Source organism: Cervus canadensis, chromosome X, assembly GCF_019320065.1.
Source record: "Cervus canadensis isolate Bull #8, Minnesota chromosome X, ASM1932006v1, whole genome shotgun sequence".
NCBI lineage: Eukaryota > Metazoa > Chordata > Mammalia > Artiodactyla > Cervidae > Cervus > Cervus canadensis.
In genome coordinates this window covers 114,527,292-114,550,300 of record NC_057419.1, presented here as the reverse complement: position 1 = coordinate 114,550,300, position 23,009 = coordinate 114,527,292, and the positions used below count along the sequence as shown (strand labels likewise).

At 41.2% G+C, this 23,009-nt stretch overlaps 1 pseudogene; it reads left to right on the top strand.

Annotated features, from left to right (window-relative positions):
* Positions 1 to 22,549: 22,549 nt before the first annotated feature.
* On the top strand, positions 22,550 to 22,667 carry LOC122436238 (annotated as a pseudogene).
* The last annotated feature ends 342 nt before the right edge of the window (positions 22,668 to 23,009 follow it).

Here is a 23,009-nt window from a genome sequence, read left to right as displayed (position 1 = left end):
AATAAAATTGAATAAACAATGGGATCAGGAATGCAAGGATTCTTTAGTATCCGCAAATCAATCAATGTAATACACCACATTAACAAATTGAAAGATAAAAACCATATGATTATCTCGATAGATGCAGAGAAAGCCTTTGACAAAATTCAACACCCATTTATGATTAAAACTCTCCAGAAAGCAGGAATAGAAGGAACATACCTCAACATAATAAAAGCTATATTTGACAAACCCACAGCAAGCATTACCCTCAATGGTGAAAAATTGAAAGCATTTCCGCTGAAATCAGGAACAAGACAAGGGTGCCCACTCTCACCACTACTATTCAACATAGTTTTGGAAGTTTTGGCCACAGCAATCAGAGCAGAAAAAGAAGTAAAAGGAATCCAGATAGGAAAAGAAGAAGTGAAACTCTCGCTGTTTGCAGATGACATGATCCTCTACAGAGAAAACCCTAAAGACTCTTCCAGAAAATTACTAGAGCTGATCAACGAATATAGTAAAGTTGCAGAATATAAAATTAACACACAGAAATCCCTTGCATTCCTATACACTAACCATGAGAAAACAGAAAGAGAAAGTAAGGAAACAATACCATTCACCATTGCAACAAAAAGAATAAAATACTTAGGAGTATATCTACCTAAAGAAACAAAGGACCTATACATAGAAAACTATAAAACACTGGTGAAAGAAATCAAAGAGGACACAAACAGATGGAGAAACATACCGTGTTCATGGATTGGAAGAATCAATATTGTCAAAATGGCTATTCTACCCAAAGCAATCTATAGATTCAATGCAATCCCTATCAAGCTACCAACGGTATTTTTCACAGAACTAGAAAAAATAATTTCACAATTTGTGTGGAAATACAAAAAACCTTGAATAGCCAAAGTAATCTTGAGAAAGAAGAATGGACCTGGAGGAATCAACCTGCCTGACTTCAGACTCTACTACAAAGCCACAGTCATCAAGACAGTATGGTACTGGCACAAAGACAGAAATATAGATCAATGGAACAGAATAGAAAGCCCAGAGATAAATCCACGAACCTATGGACACCTTATCTTCAACAAAGGAGGCAAGGATATACAATGGAAAAAAGACAGCCACTTTAACAAGTCGTGCTGGGAAAACTGGACAACCACTTGTAAAAGAATGAAACTAGAACACTTTCTAACACCACACACAAAAATAAACTCAAAATGGATTAAAGATCTAAATGTAAGACCAGAAAGTGTAAAACTCCTAGAGGAGAACATAGGCAAAACACTCTCCAACATGAATCACAGCAGGATCCTCTATGACCCACCTCCCAGAATATTGGAAATAAAAGCAAAACTAAACAAATGGGACCTAATGAAACTTAAAAGCTTTTGCACAACAAAGGAAACTATAAGCAAGGTGAAAAGACAGCCCTCAGACTGGGAGAACATAATAGCAAATGAAGAAACAGACAAAGGATTAATCTCAAAAAATATACAAGCAACTCTTGAAGCTCAATTCCAGAAAAATAAATGACCCAATCAAAAAATGGGCCAAAGAACTAAACAGACATTTCTCCAAAGAAGACATACAGATGGCTAACACACACATGAAAAGATGCTCAACATCACTCATTATCAGAGAAATGCAAATCAAAACCACAATGAGGTACCATCTCACGCCAGTCAGAATGGCTGCTATCAAAAAGCCTACAAACAATAAATGCTGGAGAGGGTGTGGAGAAAAAGGAACCCTCTTACACTGTTGGTGGGAATGCAAACTAGTACAGCCACTATGGAGAACAGTGTGGAGATTTCTTAAAAAATTGGAAATAGAACTGCCATATGACCCAGCAATCCCACTTCTGGGCATACACACCGAGGAAACCAGATCTGAAAGAGACACGTGCACCCCAATGTTCATCGCAGCAATGTTTATAATAGCCAGGACATGGAAGCAACCTAGATGCCCATCAGCAGATGAATGGATAAGGAAGCTGTGGTACATATACACCATGGAATATTACTCAGCCATTAAAAAGAATTCATTTGAATCAGTTCTAATGAGATGGATGAAACTGGAGCCCATTATACAGAGTGAAGTAAGCCAGAAAGATAAAGAACATTACAGCATACTAACACATATATATGGAATTTAGAAAGATGGTAATGGTAACCCTATATGCAAAACAGAAAAAGAGACACAGATGTACATAACAGACTTTTGGACACTGTGGGAGAAGGCGAGGGTGGGATGTTTCGAGAGAACAGCATGTATATTATCAAGTGTGAAACAGTTCACCAGCCCAGGTGGGATGCATGAGACAAGTGCTCGGGCCTGGTGCACTGGGAAGACCCAGAGGAATCGGGTGGAGAGGGACGTGGGAGGGGGGATTGGGATGGGGAATACATGTAAATCCATGACTGATTCATGTCAATGTATGACAAAACCCACTACAATATTGTAAAGTAACTAGCCTCCAACTAATAAAAATAAATGAAAAAATAATAGTAATACAGGACCCCACAATATGCTGTTTAACACATTTTAGATTTAAAGATATAAACAGACTGAAAATAAAAGGATTGAAAAGATGTAAAAAAAAAAAAAAATAGAATCAATCTCTATTACAATTTACCCATGATGTTTGTCTGACAAAGAATTGAATAGTTAATTCAATTCAGACTTATTTGTGGAAAACATTTTGGCAACTGCAGCAAGATACCAGTAAAGCAGGTTGGTGTCCCATTGAATATCTTGTTCAAGAGTTACTATTGTGTATTCTGAATAGCAAAACGAGTGTCTAGGTTTCATTCAGTGTGTAGAACTCCAAAGAGAATAAGGAGTGCCATCATGAGACATTGTATTGTGACTTTAATATGTGTAGAAAATGTGTGATCTTGATTTATATTTTGGGTATAATCTCTCAGGATGCAAGAGATTCCATGAGGCCTTTACCCTAAGTGAGACAACCTCAGATAGGAATTGTTTGACTTGGTCAGAACAGATGGTCAGCCCATTGGCAGTGTAAAGATGAGGCCAGTTGTTGGCCCAGACATTGTGTGCTAAGGTAGCTACCTGAAGTTTGGCTATTTGATCTGACCTTTGGGTCCTGTCCTTTATCAGGAACATTCTGATGAAGAGATGAAAAGTAGCAACTCTCAAGCAAGCTCCATCAAGTGTGATAGTGACGATAGCATTGATTAAGTGAATGAACTCCCTTTGGTTTTTGCTGTTTTGATCCTAATAGGCTCCCCATGTGTCCAAGGGTTCTCACAGATGAACTCTTGTAGCAGTGTGACATCCAAGGGGGGCTGAGCACAGGGGAAGGTACCCTTTCCTGAAGATAGGGTATGCAGAGGACCCAGGTTCAGCTCCATCCTGTAGCAAGGAGGCCTCACTAGCTATGCTGAGCTTGCAGAGTGATACTTGCATAATCAAAGGCCAAATGGGCAGCTGGATATGGAGGGTCATCGGTTCAAGACCTGAGATAGTCTATATTTCCAGGCAAGTCCAGCATAGACCCAAAATTGCTACACTACAGTCATACAGCATGGGGCCAAGGTGGGCAGTTCCTTATATCAGAGGCCCCTGAAACTAACAGCCATTGTTGACAGTGCAGGGACTCCAAGATACACGAGAGAAGGTTGCTAAAGCTTGCACAGTGAAGGAGTTTCAGTGGACCCTAATAGGAGTACCTGTTCTATGGCAATTCAGGCAGATTTAGAATCTTTGACATAGGGAATCTCATTCAAGGCGGGCCTGTTTGGAAGTTACCAAGCCAAAAACTGTGTATATGAGGAAATGTTGCCTCCAGAATGTAAAAATGTCTAAAACATGTTGGGCTTGTTTTAACACTATGGGTACTAAGCGGCCTAAAAGCTGTATCTGGACACTGAAGATTGGAGCAGTCCAGCACTTACCAAAACGTTTTCAGGAACTTAACTGAAGTGGTGGGATTGTGCAGTTTGTGTGTCATAGGAATCTCCTCAAAGGAGGATGTCATCAGTATGAGGTCCTAATTGTGTACCTGGAAAAAGATAGAGCTGGTGAAAATATTGCCTTCAAAGACTGTGTGAGATGGCAGGTGTGGACACTGGCCCCATTGAGTAGACAGGTAAAGGTGTATCGTTTCCCTGTGAAGGTGAAGGTTAAGTGTAGCTGAGAAATTGTTGAAATAGGCAGTGAAAACAGCATGGTAGCCAAATGTTTTGTTATGACTGAAAAGTATTTACCAGTTATTCGTTGAGAGCAGTATTATCAGCAAAATACGTGGAGCCCTAGTGAGTGGGGCCATGACACCAAGGGTAGAAGTTCACACTGAGGCCGTGTTCTTGTTTTACAGCTTTAAGATCAAGTAAAATTTGTTAAGTGCAGCAGAAGTTGGGATAACCACACCTTGCTAAGTAGTTTTCCTATAATGGGTTTCAATCTGTAAAGACCCTGCTTTCACTGAGATTGAATCTTTTTAAAAACAACTGAGGTGAAAAGTGTGATTGCAGCTAAGGGAAAAGGTCCATAGGGTCTCATATTTTAAAGGTGATTATAGGGGCAAAGACTTAATTTTATTACTCATTGAGTTAGATTATTCACGTGTACTAGAGGCTATGTGGGGGTAATGGATGTTTCGGCTATGGGAAGTGTAGGCAAGGCAATAATTCCAGTAGTTAAGGTTAGGTATATCTGTTTCTATTTCATGTTCCTTTATTCCCTGGCTGTTTTTAGTAGCTTGCCCAAATGTGGGCCAGAAGAGGAACAGACATTGATGAGGGGTAAACACTCAATTGTCAAACATCAAAAGTGGAATCTGATTATTACACAGGGCCACCACCCCTACATCATCCCTCTCTCCAGATGGGACCTCTGAAACACACAGAAATACCAAGTCCTTTTCCTTCTCACCAGTGGGATGAAGTGTTCAGGAAGAAATCTTCAGTGCTCAGAAATCTTCAGTCTGCAGTTCTGTCTTCACCCAGTCCTCATTCCCAGTTGTCTGAGTAAGTATGGACTGGCTGGTCTGGGCCCTAAACGGAAAGGATGCCACCTCCCTCCCTTTCACACACCTGACCCTTCCCTTCCTTCCCTCCCCATCATCAAAAAAACAGATACACACACATCTTTTTACGGCTTGTTGTTACTTTAATTGTTGACATCTGAGTACTTCGGTCTGTGCAGAGGGGACCATCGTTGTATGTTTGATCCCTGCACAAATGCCTATTCTGCCAGTGCTTTTCCTGGAGCTGCAGCCGATTGGTCAGCGTCTTGGGCTCCAGGTGGGCACAGGGGCTTACTTGGAGAATTGTTGGGAGAAGTGCTGGAAGACTCCACTGGGGTTTCTTCATCTGCCATCAGCTGATTTTCATTCTTCTTTTTATTCTGAGGGTGGTGGTAGAAGACTAGTATCATCGACTCCCTCTCTCTCTTATTCTCGTCCTGAATTTGTTGGATAGTTGAGCTTACTTTCCTCATGAGCTTTAACATCTGGTAAGAAAACAAAGTCATCCAGAAAGACATTAGTGAAGGAGGATGGGAAGGAGAACTTTGAGAGAATGTGTGTGCACTGAGGAGGGGTTTGTGCCAGGCAAGGGCAGGGTGCGTCTTGGGTGGGGGATGAAGAGGAAGAACATGCATAGGGTAATTTTACCTTGGTACTGCGTAGACCATCTGACCGATCAGAATTCTTTCTCTTTCTCTGGTGAGAGCTTGAGGCTTCTTCCTCCAAATTGACATTGTAGATCTCCAGCTCCTCCTCCTCCTCCTCCACTACTTCCTCAGTTAGGTCTGCCATATTGTAGCAACAGTGGCCTACACCAAGCGCCTGGGGTCTCTATATATACCTTCCCAGGACAATGAAGAGCCACAACTGTCAGTTGATTGGTCAGCAAGAGATTTCCCCAGCCAATGGTAGCCCTGACATGGTTGACATCACAAAGCACCATTTATGAACATCCATGGGGGAGGGGAGGCTGCAATGGAGTCCAGGTGCTCTGGTTTGAGAAAGTGAATGCTTCCTCAATAACCACTAAAGAGCCTTCCCAATTTGACTTTCCACATTTCCTCATCTTGTCCAGTTCAATTGCTGTGGTGTACAAGTTAGGGAGCCAGTTTTCCCTCCAAACCATTACGATCATTATGTAGTGTCCTTCCATGTCCTTTGTAGTACTCTTATTTTAAGGTCTATTTTGTCTGATATGAGGTTTGGTTCTCCAGCTTTCTTTTGCTTCCCATTTTCATGGAATATATTTTCCCATCGTCTCACTTTCTGTCTGTATGTGTCTTTAGGTCTGAAGTGGGTTTCTTGTAGACAGCATATATATGGGTCTTGTTTTTGTTTCCATTCCACCAGTCTGTGTCTTTTGGTTGGAGCAGTTAATCTGTTTACATTTAAAGTAATCATTGATATATATGTTCCTATTGCCATTTTCTTAACTGTTTGGGGCTGATTTTGTAGATCTTTTTCTTCGCTTGTGTTTCTTGACTATGTAAGTCCTTTTAACATTTGTTGTAAAACTGGTTTGGTGGTACTGAATTCCCTTTACTTTTGCTTGTCCGCAAAGCTTTTTATTTCTCCGTCAATTCTGAATGAGATCCTTGCTGGGTACAGTAATCTTGGTTGTAGATTTTTCCCTTTCAGCACTTTAAATATATCCTGCCATTCCCTTCTGGCCTGTAGAGTTTCTGCTGAAAGATCAGCTGTTAAGCATATGGGGTTTCCCTTGAATGTTACTTGTTGCTTTTCCCTTGCTGCTTTTAATATTCTTTCACTGTGTTTAGTTTTTGTTAGTTTGATTGGTATGTGTCTTAGTGTGTTTCTCCTTGAGTTTACCCTGTATGGGACTCTTTGTACCTCTTGAATTTGATTGACTATTTCCTTTTCCATGCTGGGATAATTTTCAACTATAATCTCTTCAAAAAATTTCTCATACCCTTTCTTTTTCTCTTCTTCTTCTGGGACCCCTATAATTTGAATATTGGTGTGTTTGATATTGTCCCAGAGGTCTCTGAGATTATCCTCAGTTCTTTTCATTCTTTTTACGTTATTCTCATCAGAAATTATTTCCACCATTTTATCTTCCAGCCCACTGATGTGTTCTTCTGCTTCACATATTCTGCTATTGATTCATTCTAGAGTATTTTTAATTTCAGTGTTTGTGTTGTCTCTGTATATTTATTCTTTAATTGTTCTAGGTCTTTGTTAATTATTTCTTGTGTTTTCTCCATTTTGTTTTCAAGGTTTTTGATCATCTTTACTATCATTATTCTGAATTCTTTTTCAGATAGTTAGCCTATTTCCTTTTCATTTATTTGGACTTCTGTGTTTCTAGTTTGTTTCTTCATTTGTGTTGTATTTCTCTGCCTTTTCGTTTTCTTAAAATTTACTGTGTTTGAGGTCTCCTTTTCCCAGGTTTTAAGGTTGAATTCTTTCTTCCTTTTGGTTTCTGCCCTCCTAAGGTTGGTCCAGTGGTTTGTGTAAGCTTTGTATAGGGTGAGATTTGTGCTGAGTTTTTTGTTTGTTAGTTTTTCTTCTGATTGCAAGGCTGAGTGAGGTTGTACTCCTGTCTGGTTATGACTGTGTTTGTATTTTGTTTGTTTGTTTGTTGTTTAGATGAGGCATCCTGCACTGGGTGCTCTTGATGGTTGGGTGATGCCAGGTCTTGTATTAAAGTGGCTTCCTTTGTGTGAGTTCTCACTATTTGATACTACCTAGGGTTAGTTGTCTGCTAATCTAGGGTCTTGGAATCAGTGCTTCCACTCCAAAGGCTGTGCGCTTGATCTCTGGTCAGGAATGAAGATTCTACAAGTGGTTTGTTATGGCATTAAGTGAGATTAAAATAAATACCCAAAAATGAGCAACCGAAGATGAACCCAGAGAAATAGAAGTTACAAAATCAGGCAAATAATAATTAAAATAATGAAATACACCCATATACATATATACCCATAAGCAACATCAAAACAGTTGAACAAAAATAAAGTACAATAGTTTGACCAGACGAACAAAGGAAATCAAAAATTTTATTTACCAGTTAAGAACAAAACTAACTAAAGCACAAACTGGAAAACAAAACTAAAGCAACTTGCCAAGTGGGGAATAAAACAGTGAAAACAAAACTAAAGAAATATATTGAGAGGAAAAGAAAGAAAGAATAGACATGCAAAGTTCAATAGAGGTAGATGAAGACTTATATACCTCAAAGATTAAGTGCAAGGGCCAAAGAACAGTAGGAAAGGGAAAAGAAGGAATAAATGTAGATAAAATATAATAGGTTTTAAAAAGTTAAAAATTAAAAACAACGAGAAAAGAAAAAAAAAAAAAAAAAGAATGCTCTACGGAACTGTAAAAGCCCAACGTAGAGGCGGAGGTTTTTAACAACAATAAAAAGTGTGACTGAATATACACATATACATATACACTCATAAGCAAAATCAAAATAGCCCAACAAAAATAAAGTGCAATAGACTGACCCGAAGGAAACCAAAAATTTTATCTCTCAATTAAGAACAAAATTAACTAAAGCACAAACTGGAAAACAAAACTAAAGCAAGGTGTCAAATGGGGAATAAAGCAATGAAAATAAAATTAACAAATATGTTGAGAGGAAAGGAAAGAAAGAACAGATATGCAAAGTTAAATAAAGGTAGATAAATAAGATTTATATACACTAAAGATTAACTCCTAGGGGAAAAGAACAGTAGGAAAAGCACACAAAGGAATAAATGTAGAAAAAATAACAATAGGTTTAAAAAAATTAAAAATAAGAGAAAAAGAAAAGAAGAAAAAAGGGAAGAAGAAAGAAAAGAAAAAGAAAAGTCCATAGAACTGCAAAAGCCCAGCCTAGAGGCAGAGGTTTATAACAACAATAAAAAAATGTGACTGCAAAAAAATAAAACTCAGAAGCTTAATTCGATTTCATAGTGCCAATAAAATCATCTACAACAGAGGGGGAAAAATAAAATAGGAAAAAAAAAGAAAAAAAGTCCAAAAGAATCTACAGAGCAAGTCAAAACATAAGAATAGGAATTATTTTTCTTGAGTCACTGCTGTTAGAGTTCTTTCCTTTGTTGGGAGTCACAATCCACCTCACCTTCCTAGGATGCCCTCCAACACTGTACTGGTCTCTGGACCTGTTGTGGGGGCAGCTCAGATTCTACTCTGGTCCTACTCCTGTGTATTCTGGCCTCCAGTGTCCACAGCAACCAGAACTAGTGTGTTTTCTTTTGTGGGAGCTCTCAGTGTCCTTTTATATATTCCATAGACACAGAGTCTGCCTAGTTGATTGTGTCGATTTAATCTGTAGCTTGTACAGCTGGTGGGAAGGTTTTGGGTCTTCTTCCTTTGCCACCCTGCCCCTGGGTTTCAACTGTGGTTTTATTTCCACCTCTGCATGTGGGTCGTCCACTGGGGTTTGCTCCTGAGTCTGCCCTGGAGGACTTGGGTTTGCCCCAGTGAGGGCCAGGTGCGGAGGTGGTACAGTTGGTTGGATCACAGGGGTTCTGGCAGCACTGGGTACTCATGGGAGTTGGCAGCTAGGGCAGCAGGAAATCTCGTGCTTTAGAAGAGTATGGAAGCCAGTATTGGCCTATACGCTCTAGTATTCTTGTCTGAAGAACCCCCCTGACAGAGAAGCCTGGCAGGCCATAGTCCACAGGGTCGCAGAGTTGGACACAACCAAAGTGACCCTGTGTGCATAGACGCAAGACTGTTTTTTTTGCCTGTGGCAGCTCTGCCCCAGTGAGGGTTGAATGTGAACGTGGCTCAGCTGCTTGGCTTGTGGGGACTCTGGCGGTGCCAAGCATGTAGGGACATGGACTGCCTCCATCACAAGAGTTATGGCCCTTTCGGAGTCTTTCTTCGAGCCTCTTGTAGCTAGTGATCAGAAGGCCTCTTTGGCCAGTCTTTCTCCATAGCTCTGTCGGTTCAGGCAATAGAGGGCTCCCTTACCTGGAGTCCTTCTCTGTTGTTTGGCACATAGAGGGTCCCCCCTGGCTGGGGTCCTACTCTGTAGATTGGCACATCAGGCACTTAAAGGGGCACCCTGGGTGGGGTCCTACTCTATATTTCAGTCAGTCAGGCATTTGATGGGTCAGCCTCTCTATTGTTCAGCTGCGGATGCTGGTATCTAGGGGGAGAGTCTATGGTGATGGATCCATCACCTACGCGTGACTCAGCAGTATCACTTTGCTTCCATGGCTGCCTGGCTTTTCTCCACAGGCATTTCCCACCACAGTCTCCCACCTCACATCCCCTTGATCCGTCTCTCCACAGTCAACAGCAGCCCTTGTGCTGGGATTGCTCCACAATCCCTAAACTCCAACTCTCAGGTGCTGTGCCTTCCAGGGGACCTACATCCCTATCTAGGGTATGTAAGGCTGCGGCAAAGACTGTTCTCATTCCATATAGGCTGCCAAAGAACAGTTGTTTCACTCTCAGCCTTAAATCTTTCTCCTCTAACTCAGACAGTTGCCCTGATGTGGGGATCGGACCACTGCTTCAGTTCTCCCACACGCTGAAGACAGGACCAGTCCTACTGACACCCTTGTTTCTCCCCCTTTGTTCCTTTATCCTACCAAGTTTTCTGTGGTTCTATATGTTATTTTCTGCTGGTCACGTACTCCTTGCTGCTCTCAGCTGGTGTTCTGCATGCACTTCTGTGTCTGAAAGTGTATTCCTGATGTATCCATGGAGAGAGATGTACTCCACGACCACCTACTCCTCTGCCATCTTGTTCTCCCATCCTAGATGTCTTGTTTCTGAGGACCTTGACAATTTGGAGTTTTGTGTTTTCATTTTTTCATTAGATTCTGAGTCGCTATTGATCTTATCATGAAAAGTTTTTACAAGTTTCTTCTTCCAGTTCAGTTCAGTTCAGTCGCTCAGTTGTGTCTGACTCTTTGCGACCCCATGAATCGCAGCATGCCAGGCCTCCCTGTCCATCACCAACTCCTGGAGCTTACTCAAACTCATGTCCGAGTCGGTGATGCCATCCAGCCATCTCATCCTCTGTCATCCCCTTCTCCTCCTGCCCCCAATCCCTCCCAGCACCAGGGTCTTTTCCAATGAGTCAACTCTTCACATGAGGTGGCCAAAGTAATGGAGTTTCAGCTTCAGCATCAGTCCTTCCAATGAACACCCAGGACTGATCTCCTTTAGGATGGACTGGTTGGATCTCCTTGCAGTCCAAGGGACTCTCAAGAGTCTTTTCCAACACCATGTTTCAAAAGCATCAATTCTTCGGTGCTCAGCTTTCTTCACAGTCCAACTCTCACATCCATACATGACCACTGGAAAAAACATAGCCTTGACTAGACAAACCTTTGTTGGCAAAGTAATGTCTCTGCTTTTTAATATGCTATCTAGGTTGGTCATAACTTTTGAGAACCTCAAATCAAGTTAGTACTATCAGTGTTGTGGATTTCCCCATGGCAATGGTTGAATTATTCTCTTGGCTTTGTCACAGAAGTGACATACATGTTACTCTCTAGATCCCAGAGGACCAAGGTCATTTGTATTTAATAGGCATAGGTGGAAGCAGCAGGAGCATTTTGTAAAGTACTTATGAATCCACCTGCCACTGCAGCAGATGCGGGATACACAGGTTGGATCCCCTGGAGCAGGCAATGGCAACCCACTCCAGTATTCTTGCCTGGGAAATCCTATGGAGAGAGGACCCTGGCTGGCTACAGTTCATGGGGTCGCAAAGAATCAGACATGACTGACCACAACACATAAACACACACACACGCACATTTACTTCATATGCTGAGATATGACTTCAGCAGCCCACACAGTAACTGATCTTCCAACATGTGAGTGACTGCCCTGTCTATTGAATAGACTATCAGCTTTTCGCCTGAGTTCTATAGAGAAAGGGGGCCAACACATGGTTGAGACACAACTAGTGTTCAAATGATAAGGCTCGTTTCTTTGAGGTTAGTATCAGTCGCGGATTAGTTTGGAATCGGTACACATGATTCAACCTGAGACTCACACATAAGTCCAGGTTGAGATACAGAATTCAGAACTGTTTTAAGGAGGGTCCCAATGAATGCAATAACCCTTTCACTATATGCCAACTGGCTAAACTGATTTATGTTGGTCAGAGCTTTAGCAAGCACTCACAAATGCATCACCAAGAAGCAAGGTGAAAGCACAAGCAAGCCGGACGGCAGTAGCTCAAAGTGCATGTTTTTCAGCATACAGCAGAGTGATTTCGAAAGCCAAAGAAGAGAGGAAAGACCCCAGGTGGTAAGGGACAGCATCTCAGTATTCTGCTCTTGGGGCCAATGCTGCCGTCACTCCACAGAGACAGGATGGATCCTTCAATGTCTATTCGGTTTGGATATCGAAACCAACTGATGACACATACCCGCAGAGTATGAAAAAATTCATCACTCACATAATGAGTTTTTCTGGGGAGAGCAGAGCAAGCTCTCAAGGTTGAAGAATAGCTGAATAGAGCAGGGGAGGGAGACTGGCTTGGCTTTTATGGTGGTAAAAGGGGATAAAGCTGGAGAGTTCCGCATATAGGTCAGGGCTTGGATGGTCTGAAGTGCCTTTTGTCCCAGAGGCAAGAGTACCTGGGCTTTCTTATCAAATACAGAGATGTGGTCGGGCTCTTTAATAGAAACGTGTAATGTAAATGCAAGGTGTTTAGCACAGTTGTGAACTCTCACAACCATTATAACCCAGCTTCTTACACTGTTTTCAGTTAAACTGCTTTTCACTAGATTTGTTGTTGTTGTTCAGTCGCTCATTCATGTCCAACTCTGCAACCCCATGGACTGTAGCATGCCAGGCTTGCCTGTCCTTCACCATCTCCTGAAGCTTGCTCAAACTCACGTCCATTGAGTCAGTGATGCCATCCAACCATCTCAACCCCTGTCATCTCCTTCTGCCTTCAATCTTTCTCAGCATCAGGGTCTTTTCCAATGAACTGGTTCTTTGCCTCAGGTGGCCAAAGTATGGAGCTTCAGCTTCAGCATCAGTCCTTCCAATGAATATTTCAGGACTGATTTCCTTTAGGATTGACTGGTCTGATCTCCTCGCACTCCATGGGATGCTCAAGAGTCTTCTCCAACACGACAGTTCAAAAGACTCAATTCTTCAGCGCTCAGCTTTGTTTATGGTACAACCCTCACATCCATCCATGACTACTGGAAAAATCATAGCTTTGATTAGGCTCACCTTCGTCATCAAAGTAACGTCTCTGCTTTTTCATGTGCAGTCTACATTGGTCATAGGTTTTCTTCCAAGGAGGAAGCGTTTTTTAATTTCATGAATGCAGTCACCGTCTGCAATGATTTTGGATCCCAAGAAAATAAAGTCTCTCACTGTTTCCATTGTTTCCCCATCTATTTGCTATGCAGTAATGGGACTGGTGGCATGAGTTTGAATAAACTCTGGGAGTTGATGATGGACAGGAAGGCCTGGTGTGCTGCAATTCATGGGGTCGCAAAGAGTTGGACACGACTGAGCGACTGAACTGAACGGAACTGAATGGGACTGGATCCCATGATCTTTGTTTTTTGAATGTTGAGTTTTAAGCCAACTTTTTCACTCTCCTTTTTCAATTCCATCAAGAAGCTTTTTACTTCCTCTCCACTTTCCGCCATAAGGGTGGTATCATCTGCATATTTGAGGTTATTTATATTTCTCCTGGCAATCTGATTCCAGCTTGTGCTTCATTCAGCCCGACCTTTCATATGATGTACTCTGCATATATGTTAAATAAACAGGGTGACAATGCTCTTTTCCCAATTTTGAACCAGTCTGTTGTTCCATGTCCAGTTCTAACTGTACTTCTTGACCTGCATACAGATTTCTCAGGAGACAGGTAAGGTGGTCTGATATTCCCATCTCTTTTCGAATTTTCCACAGTTTGTTGTGATCCACACAGGAAAAGGCTTTGCCCTAGGCAATAAGGCAGAAATAGATGTTTTCTGGAACTCTCTTGCTTTTTTGATGATCCAACTGCTGCTGCTGCTAAGTCGCTTCAGTCATGTCCCACTCTGTGCGACCCCATAGACGGCAGCCCACCAGGCTCCCCCGTCCCTGGGATTCTCCAGGGAAGAACACTGGAGTAGGTTGCCATTTCCTTCTACATGATGATCCAATGGATATTGGCAATTTAATATCTGATTCCTCTTGCTTTTCTAAATCCATTTGTACATCTGGAAGTTCTCGGTTCATGTACTGCTGAAGCCTAGCTTGGCGAATTTTGAGCTTTCCTTTGCTAGCATGTGAGATGAATGCAGTTGAGCAGTAGTTTGAACATTCCTTGGCATTGCCTTTCTTTGGGATTGGAATGAAAACTGACCTTTTCCAGTCCTGTGGCCACCGCTGAGTCTTTTAAATTTGCTGGCATATTGAGTGCAGCACTTCTACAGCATCGTTTTTCAGGATTTGATTAGCTCAGCTGGAATTCCATCACCCCCACTAGCGTTGTTCATAGTGATGCTTCCTGAGGCCCACTTGACTTTGCATTTCAGAATGTCTGGATCTAGGCGAGTGATCATACCATCGTGGTTATCTGAGTAATTAAGATCTTCTTTGTATAGTTGTTCTGTATGTTCTTGCCACCTCTTCTTAGTATCTTCCACTTCTGTTAGGTCCAGACCCTTTCTGTCCTTTATTGTGCCCATCTTTTCATGTAATGTTCCCTTGATATGGCTAATTTTCTTGAAGAGATCTCTAGTCTTTCCCATTCTATTGTTTTCCTCTATTTCTTTGCATTGATCACTTAGGAAGGCTTTCCTGTCTCTCTTTGCTGTTCTTTGGGACTCTGCCTTCAGATGGTATGTCTTTCCTTTTCTCCTTTGCCTGTAGCTGCTCTTCTTTTCTCAGCTATTTGGAAGCCCTCCTCAGACAACCATTTTGCCTTTTTGCATTTCTTTTTCTTGGCGATGGTCTTGATCACCACCTTCTGCACAATGAATGTCACAAACCTCCATCGATAGATCTTTAGGGCACTTTGTCTATCATATCTAATCCCTTGAATCTATTTGTCACTTCCATTGTATTATCGTAAGGGATTTGATTTAGGTCATACCTGAACGGCCTAGTCATTTTCCCTGATTTCCTCAATTTAAGTCTGAATTTTGCAACAAGGAGTTCATGATCTGAGTGACAGTCAGACTGGGAGCTGACTATTTACCATCATATGAAGAACCAATTATTCCAGTGCAGATTACCTAACAGATCATCGTTTCACCCCTAATTTGGATATTCACCTTTCATGTAAAATAAACATACCAAAGTTTCTGTTTGAATTCTCAGATATACCAGATAGAGCTAGTTTCTCTGATAGCAGATAATCTTATACTAGTGTAATTGGATACAACAAATTCCCATGTAAACTTCTCAGCCTATCCTTGTCTGATGTATATTACTTCAGATGAACATAATGTGTTCATCAGTTTTTCATTTGCTGTTCTAAAATACTCAAAGAATTTTATAGCTATGGAAGCTCTTGGTCTAAATTAGGAAGTGAAAAATAGTTTTAATATTGTCTTCATCTTTTTAGCATCTATTTAAAGACATGTACAGAAAGGTAGTTAGTTGTAAAAAGTGTGCATATCACCAGGTGTTTTCGGTTTTTAGTGCTTAGGGTTCTTTTTATAATGTTCATCCTTGTTCTTTGTGTTTTTAAGAATAAATATGTTAAATGATTTTAAGTGTAACACTTTCTAGAGCAAACATTATAAAGCAGTGATCTAGTATACGCAGAATGACTTGAGTATTCACTCCTCCAGGAGCTCATCAATCTTGCCTTGAACAGTGACCATAATATTGTTTCTCATGTGTTCAAGTTTGGGATTCCAGAGATGAATGAAATATGCATGTCCTTGTTGTATATTGTATATTGGGGAAGACAAATAGATGCCTGAAAATTTCTAATACAAGATGGCAATTGCTTTTATATAAGTATCTGTAGCAGCACAGGAACAATGGACTCTGCTGGCATTGACAGCAGAGAGGCTTCAGAGCAGAAGCACCATTTGAGTTTAGCCTTAAAGAATGAGGACACTTTTCATCACTTGGCTGCTCTAGGTGCGGAAGGGAAAGCAATTGCTTCAAAGAGACAGGAAACATCTAGTCTTATTTCATTACGTGGAGAAGCCACTAAACAGCTTATTATTCTCAGTCTTAAATGATGCTAATGTGGAAGGATGGGCAAATATCAGCGACCAAAAGGAGAAAGTAGAAGCATCAAGGGGACAAGGGACTTTGGAAGAGTCCTGATCAGGAAGTAATAAAATGAGAACCTGCTTTGAGAAATGCAAGCAGCTATTTCTGAAGAAAGAACAACTCAAAGCTGCATTTAATGGAAGGAAGAAAGTGTGAAAGAAGTCTGACTAAGCTCAGCATATTATGTTTGCAGGTAGGGAAGAAGTATGGGTTGGTGTTCATTTAGGACCCATGGAAGAGGTTGGAGCAAAGGGGGTAGGTATTCCAGCAATGATTCATTAGGTAGAAAGAGAAGGTTAGAAATAAGATACTATTGCTACTTATTAAATAAATTAATCATAACCCATAGACAGACACTTACTATCTAAAGGTACCAATGCCTAACCACTGAGAAAAGGCGCCCCCAAGTACTGTGTCTTCAGGGAAAAAACAAGGGCTCATTCCTCACGGCTTAACAGCAGCTGACAGAGGACATCCTAGGTTTGTGTGGGTGGTAAGGCAGAAAGAAGCAAGAAGTATGTATGTATATATGTGTGCATATATTTATATTATTGATAAAAACAGAAGTCATTTAATCCTATGCTTCAGTCAGTTCAGTCGATCAATTGTGTCTGACTCTTTGCGACCTCATTAACTGCAGCATGCCAGGCCTCCCTGTACATCACCAACTCTGGGAGTTTACCAAAACTCATGTCCATTGAGTCAGTGATGCCATCCAAGCATCTCATCCTCTGTCGTTCCCTTCTCCTCCTGCCCTCAATCTTTCCCAGCATCAGGGTCTTTTCCAGTGAGTCAGCTCTTCACATCAGGCAGCCAAAGTATTGGAGTTTCAGCTTCAACATCAGTCCTTCCAATGAATACCCAGGACTGATCTCCTCTAGGATGGACTGGTTGGACCTTCTTGCAGTCCAAGGGACTCTCAAGAGTCTTCTCCAACACCATAGTTCAAAAGCATCAATTCTTCAGCACTCAGCTTTCTTTATAGTCCAACTCACATCCATACATGACTACTGGAAAAATTATAGCCTTGACTAGATGGATCTTTGTTGGCAAAGCAATGTCTCTGGTTTTTAATATGCTGCCTAGGTTGGTCATAACTTTCCAGTTATGTAAGCGTTTTTTAATTTCATGGGTGCAGTCACCATCTGCAGTGATTTTGGAGCCCCCCAAAATAAAGTCTGCCACTGTTTCCCCATCTATTTGCCATGAAGTGATGGGACTGGATGCCATGATCTTAGTTTTCTGAATGTTGAGCTTTAAGCTAACTTTTTCACTCTCCTCTTTCACTTTCTGCCATAAGGGTGCATCCTATGCTTATCATTGTTCTAATATGATATCAGGTATTTTACATAAACTGTTCCATTCAATCCCAGAATGACCCTAAGATATAGATACATGCTATCATCATTCCCATTTTACAGATGAGAAAACTAAGTGGTAACAAAGTTTAGAAACTTACTCAAGGTCAAATAACTTTCAGGTGATGAAGCTATAAATTGAGATTGGACTTGAAATCCTGTGGTCCCAAATGCTCATCTGGATGCTGTGCTCCCCCTGCTACAACCCTAGTCTCAGTCATCATCAGATCATACTTGTGTAGTGCCAAGAGCCTGAGAGTCCTCTTTTCCTACAGAGTCCACAACAGTCAGTGAACTTTCTAAAACATAAATCAGACTATATCACTTTCTTTATCAACCATCTAGCAGCCCTCCACTGCACATAAGATGAAATCCCCGTTCTTACCGCACAAGTCCCTACAAGACCTCCTCTCTGCCTCTCCAGTCTCAATCTTCTCTCTCTGCTCTGCTCCTCTCTGACTGATTTCGATTTACACTCAGCCTTTGGCAGTTCCTCAGCACACTCTTCTTGTTCTTGCTTCATGACATGGCAATTTGCTATTCTACCTAAAATGCCCTTCTTCCAAATCTTCACACAACTGACTGTATCTCATTCTTCAAATCTTGTTTTAGATATCAACTCCTCAGGGAAGGTTTCCCCACACCCTTTAGCCAAAGCAGCTCTTCTCTGCCCCACACCAATATCGTGAACCACCCCTTCGCCCATGAAAATAGAAATTACTTGATGGCAAGAGCTATTGACTTTACGTCCTTCTCTGTAAGTCCAGAACCAACAATATCTGACACTTCCTAGGCACTCAAGACATATTTGTTTCCTGAAATACTAGTATCTTTCTTAAAGTGTCATACTCATATGTATATATACATACATATACATATACATATATATATATATATATATATGCACACACACATATATATGCTTTTGTGAAATATGGGAGTTTGATGTCATCTCATAGAAGTGAAACGTACACCCCCCATCCCAAATTTCTTCTCAATGACAAGACTAATGATGCCACACATACGTCAAGAAAATATGAAAATGATTGTTACTCACATAATGAGTTATGCATCAAAAATAGTTAGGCCAATAAAAAAAGAGAAATAATAGTAGCTGTGAGGTGATGGGTAATTAGATGATTGTAATTTTTTTCATTCTATAGATGTAGGTATGAATATAGACAATCAAAACATGAAGTTCTATACCTTAAACATTTGCAATTTTAATTTGTCCATTATAACTCAATAAAATTGAATAAACAATGGGATCAGGAATGCAAGGATTCTTTAGTATCCGCAAATCAATCAATGTAATACACCACATTAACAAATTGAAAGATAAAAACCATATGATTATCTCGATAGATGCAGAGAAAACCTTTGACAAAATTCAACACCCATTTATGATTAAAACTCTCCAGAAAGCAGGAATAGAAGGAACATACCTCAACATAATAAAAGCTATATTTGACAAACCCACAGCAAGCATTACCCTCAATGGTGAAAAATTGAAAGCATTTCCCCTGAAATCAGGAATAAGACAAGGGTGCCTACTCTCACCACTACTATTCAACATAGTTTTGGAAGTTTTGGCCACAGCAATCAGAGCAGAAAAAGAAGTAAAAGGAATCCAGATAGGAAAAGAAGAAGTGAAACTCTCGCTGTTTGCAGATGACATGATCCTCTATATAGAAAACCCTAAAGACTCTTCCAGAAAATTACTAGAGCTAATCAATGAATATAGTAAAGTTGCAGGATATAAAATTAACACACAGAAATCCCTTGCATTCCTATACGCTAAGGGTTCAACATTTCTATAGGTGGAAATGAGTGGATTTGTAAGTTACCGACCAGGGTTCTTGGACTCCTTAATAAATAGAAATTGAAAAAAAAATCAAAAAATAAAAAAATAAATAGAAATTGACTAGAAGCCAGACAAATTCAGGAAAGGTTTTATTGATGCCCCTACTGTAATAGGAGGGAGCAAGAACAGGTTCCTTTGCTTCCTCACTCACCAAGGTGGGGCAACCTTGTTCCCATTATATGGGGTGAGTGTAGGGGTGTCTAGGGATCAGGCCAGAGGGGTGGCGTAGGTGGTTTGCCCACCTCTTTGGTGGTATTGTGTGCAGGGGGCATGTGGTATCCTGTTTTTTCTCCCAGCTCTTCAAAAGTGAAAATTAAGCTTTTTGGTCTCTTTGTATCTTTTTGTCCAGAATTTGCCCCAACTGCACAGGCATACAGTTACTTTTAGTTTCTTTGTATTTTGTTGCTTGAGGAGACATTTGTCCAGGTGCAAGCATTGCAGCACTGCAGCAAAAGGTCCCAGGTCCCAGCCTGTCTGACTTAGGAGCTATCTGTCCATGGAAGAGACCTAGGCAGCAGGATTATACCCATGAGGTCAATCAGAAGAGAGGGGTGGTCCCTGCCCACTGAGGTTGCCAGAGCACATCCACACCAGGAAAAGGCAGCAGCAGCTCCAGAGAGAAAGAGACCTGGGGGTTGTCGCCAAGGGGCCATTTTTTGCTCTGGGTACTAGATGAACAAGGGTCACCTTGCAAAGCTGAGCATTTAGGTATGGACAAGGGTCACCTTGCCAAGCTGAGCATTTAGGTGACAGGAGTAGTACATGCAAAGGAAAGGAACTGTGAAAAAGCATGTTGTGGAAGTACTAAAAGAAGTTTGGGGAGGCAAATCGTATGGACCAAATAGGTCCCATTGGCAGCCTGGGACCATATTTTAAAGAGCTTCCTATGCCATACAGAGTTTGCATGTGACTTTGGAGAAAGATACTGCTAGGGCAGAAGACAGTGTATTCATGGGGAAAGGCTGCCAGGATGTCCTTCTTCCTCTTCTCTCCCTGGGATCCCAGTTCACCAGTACAGATTAGCTCAAACACCAGCACTGCACAATGTCTCTGAGACTCTCTGATCAATTGCACCACTACACACATACACACACACACACACATCTACGCACACGCCACAGAGAATACTTCCTCCTCAATGCTCCCATTTCACCACTTAATTGCTTTCATCCTGGCACCTAGCAGGATTTAGTGAATGAACTTATGTATTATGTCTGCTTCTTCAACTAGAACATGCCATCTGATCAAGAGCAGAAAATGCAGGATGGCTTTTTTTTTTTTTGGTTGGTTGGTTTAAGCACCATCATTCCAGAGACTGGATGCACCCACTTCTCTTTGAATGTGGTTTCCTCAGGTTGTTTCTTTTTCTAAAAAAAATATTGATTTATTTTAATTGCAGGCTAATTACTTTACAGTATTGTGGTGGTTTTTGCCATACATTGACATGAATCAGCCATGGATACTAGAACCCTGTCCCGAACCCCTCTCCCTCCTACCTCCACATCTCATCCCTCTGGGTTATCCCAGTGCACTGGCTTTGAGTGCCCTGTTTCATGCATCGAACTGGGACTGTGCATTGAACTTGGACTGTGAAATGCATCCATTTCACATATGGTAATAAATATGTTTCGATGCTATTCTCTCAAATCATCCCACCCTCACCTTCTCCTGCAGAGTCCAAAAGTCTGTTCTTTACATCTGTGCCTCTTCTGCTGTCTCGCACATAGGGTCATTGTTACCATCTTTCTAAATTCCATATATATGTGCTAATATACTTTATTGGAGTTTTTCTTTCTGACTTACTTCATTCTGTATGATAGGCTCCAGTTTCATCCACCTCATTAGAATTGACTCAAATGCATTCTTTTTTTATAGCTGAGTAATATTCCATTGTGTATACGTACCACAGCTTTCTTATCCATTCATCTGCTGATGGACATCTAGGTTGCTTCCATGTCCTGGCTATCGTAAACAGTGCTGCAATGAACATTGGGGTACACGTGTCTCTTTCAATTCTGGTTTCCTCAGTGTGTATGCCCAGCAGTGGGACTGCTGGGTCATATGGCAGTTCTATTTTTAAGGAATCTCCACACTGTTCTCCATAGTGGTTTTACTAGTTTGCATTCCCACCAACAGTGTACGAGGGTTCCCTTTTCTCCACACCCTCTCCAGCATTTATTGCTTGTAGACTTTTTGATAGCAGTCATTCTGACTGGCGTGAGATGGTACCTCATTGTGGTTTTGATTTGCATTTCTCTGATAAGGAGTGATGTTGAGCATCTTTTCATGTGTGTGTTAGCCATCTGTATGTCTTCTTTGGAGAAATGTCTGTTTAGTTCTTTCGCCCATTTTTTGATTGAGTCATTTATTTTTCTGGTATTGAGCCATTTATTTTTCTGGTATTGAGCTGCATGAGATGCTTGTATATTTTGGAGATTAATTCTTGCCAGTTCTTTTGCTTGCTGTTATTTTCTCCCATTCTGAAGGCTGCCTTTTCACCTTGCTTATAGTTTCCTTCATTTTGCAAAAGCTTTTAAGTTTAATTAGGTCCCACTTGTTTATTTTTGCTGTTCTTTCTGTTACTCTGGGAGGTGGGTCATAGAGGATCTTGCTATGATTTATGTCAGAGAGTGTTCTGCCTATGTTTTCCTCTAAGAGCTTTATAGTTTTTGGTCTTACATTTAGATCTTTAATCCATTTTGAGTTTATTTTTGTGTATGGTGTTAGAAAGTGTTCTAGTTTCATTCTTCTACAGGTGGTTGACCAGTTTTCTCAGCACCACTTGTTAAAGAGATTGTCTTTTCTCCATTGTATATTTTTGCCTCCTTTGTCAAAGATAAGGCATCCATAGGTGCGGGGATTCATCTCTGGGCTTTCTATTTTGTTCCATTGATCTACATTTATGTCTTTGTGCCAGTACCATACTGTCTTGATGACTGTGGCTTTGTAGTAGAGTCTGAAGTCAGACAGGTTGATTTCTCCAGTTCCATTCTTCTTTCTCAAGATTGCTTTGGCTGTTCTAGGTTTTTTGTGTTTTCATACAAATTGTGAGATTATTTGTTCTAGTTCTGTAAAAAATACCATCGGTAGCTTGATAGGGATGGCATTGAATCTATAGATTGCTTTGGGTAGTATACTCATTTTCACTATATTGCTTCTTGGCCTTTTGGCTAAGATCAAGTGTAGTATCTGTCTTCAGGTTGACTTCTGTTTGAGCCAGCAGGAAAAAACTTCTTCTTTGAGCCCCTGTCTCTGGCGGGAATCCTCTGAAGGATAGCCTGAGGCAAGGATCTGGTGTCTCCTGATGGACTGGTAGGGTATGGGAGGGAAGGCAGGAAGTCACAGGGTTGGGATCTCAGGGCAGGTCCACCAAGGAGGGTGGCTCAATTACCTGCCATGGGGCACTCCTGAGAGCTGGCCTTTCCCTGGCAGAGAGGTGGGCAGGGGGTGGTGAGGGACATAAAATCCATGCATTTTTGGATCTCTGGGTGTGCATTCACAGAGGTGGATGGAAGGGGAAGATAAAATGGGTGGGACAAGGCTACTGTCTGCTGAAGCTCTCTCTGCAGGTGCCACAGAAAATGTTTTATCCATCTCTGTACCTAGTGTG